This window comes from Oratosquilla oratoria, chromosome 43 (genome assembly GCF_046742065.1).
Source record: "Oratosquilla oratoria isolate Oo_2021 chromosome 43, ASM4674206v1, whole genome shotgun sequence".
Taxonomy (NCBI): Eukaryota; Metazoa; Arthropoda; class Malacostraca; order Stomatopoda; family Squillidae; genus Oratosquilla; species Oratosquilla oratoria.
In genome coordinates, this window is record NC_134819.1 from 2,697,969 (window position 1) to 2,700,468 (window position 2,500).

Genomic DNA, 2,500 nt, shown 5'->3' on the forward strand with positions numbered 1-2,500 from the left:
GGAAGGGCAGACGCTGTATCCCTGCCCACAGATAATATTTTAGCTGTAGGAGACAGTCAAGTGAGGTACTTAGACAGGGCTGTCTGTGATAAAGATAGGAACGATAGGACGCAGGTGTGTTTCCTCGGCGCGGGGATACGTGATGTTAGAGATAGGATTGAAGAGTGTTAAAAAGGGGAAGGTAGGGACCCGTCGTTTGATTGAGTGCAGGAGGCAATGATATAGGTAAGTTAAGGAGTGAGGAATTTTTTGCGGGTTCCGGGATACGCTAGACAATATTAGGAATAAAGGAGGCGTTCCTGTTGTATGTGGAATCCTTCCGAGACATAGAGTTGGAAATATGTGGCATTACAGGGCTATTGGAATGAATTGCAGGCTGGCAAAACACTGCAAGGTCAATATATTGGCATTTGGAGACAACTGGGATTGCTTCTACGGTAAGAATAATCTATATACAAGGGATGGGATGCACTTGTCGCCCAGAGGATTTTGGCTCCTTGCTGAATCTCTTGAGCGAGAAGTAGGCATCCTACAGAGTTTTTTGGGGTAGATTGCGTGGGAGTAGGGGGGGAGTATCGGAATATAGTTTAGGCAATAGAAACAGCTTAAACAGGGACTGTGATAAGAATCACCACAGCAGGTGGAGGGAGGATGAAATTAAAGTTTAGTATACAAATAGTAGAAGCGTAATAAACGAAATTGATTTGCTGCGAGGTAAAGCGTGCGTAGAGAATTTTGATAATATAGCTATTACTGAAGCCTGGATCAACATGGCTGATAAACATATTCGACCGGAAATCGAAATAGAAGGATACATTTTTTTTTTCACAAGGATAGGGTTGGTAGGAGTGGGGGAGGAGTAGCACTTTTTCTTGAAAATACAATAAACTGTATTATCAACAATGCGATTAAGGAAGAGGACAGTACGGAATCTATTTGGGTGGAGGTTATAGGCAAGAAAAAGAAAGTTATTATTGGTGTCCTGTATAGACCTCCTAACCTCAGCACTGAGCAGACTGATCCCCTGATTCATGAAATTCGCAGAGTGTCCCAGTGCAAAAATTTTGTGATCATGGGTGATTTTAATTATAGAAACTGACTGGGAAATTTTAGTAGGAGATCAGGAAGCGAAAAGAATTCTTAGGTGTGGTGCAAGACAATTTCCTAAAACAAATGTTTACCGATCCTTCGAGAGAAGTAAATACTCTGGACTTATTTTTTATTGATAATGAGCGTGAGCGTATTGATAATGTGCGTGTGTGTGCGCGCGCGCCAAGGGGATGACAAGGGGGTTTTGTCATCCTTTTTTCAGAGGCCATTAGTCATTCGGACAAATTTCTTCCCAAAGGAAAGGTAAATTTCATTCATAAGTATCCTTAATCCACTGATAAAAAAGTTGTTAATGTTAACCAGAGGTTAAGAGAAGATCATATCCCAGGTGTTTACTTACTTCAATGTAAACATTTTGACCTTTCATACATAGTCCAGACAAAGAGAGACCTAAGGACACGATTGAGTGAACACAAGAGGTCTATGAAATATGGACAAGAAAATTCAGGCGTGTTTCAACATATATATATATATATATATATATATATATACATATATATACACATATATATTTATATATATGCATATATATATATATATATATATATGTATATATGTGTGTGTGTGTTTGTGCGTGTGTGTGTGTGTGTGTGTGTGTGTGTGTGTGTGTGTGTGTGTGTGTGTGTGTGTGTGTGTGTGTGCGTATGTATGTATGCATGTCTGTATATATATACATATGAATATATACATACATATATGTATGCGTATATATATATATATATATACAGTATATATTTATATATATATATATATATACAGTATATATATATATATATGTAACTATAGACATCTACACTGAATGGTTCCCAGCGATCAATTGATATCTTTATTCAACCACACACAACTTTTAATTCCATGCCATCGCAATCGAGACTGAAGAATCGCTCGATGGAGACATTTTGTTGGAAATTGAAACGTGGACGAGCCGAGGATTCGAACCCAGCTAACCCGTAACAAAGTTACAGTGACTTAAACCAATGCGCTATCAAGAGAGATAGGCCACTCTCTTGATAGCGCATTGGTTTAAGTCACTCTAACTTTGTTACGGGTTAGCTGGGTTCGAATCCTCGGCTCGTCCACGTTTCAATTTCCAACAAAATGTCTCCATCGAGCGATTCTTCAGTCTCGATTGCGATGGCATGGAATTAAAAGTTGTTTGTGTTTGAATAAAGATACATATATATATATATATATATATATATATATATATATATATGTATGTATGTATGTATGTATGTATGTATGTATGTATGTATGTATGTATGTATGTATGTATGTATGTATGTATGTATGTATGTATAAACGAATTGAGTAGGTGATGGGAAGAAAATAAGATATAACAGAATTCATGGAAGTAGACTTAAAACATTTCTGAATAAACTACTCAGAT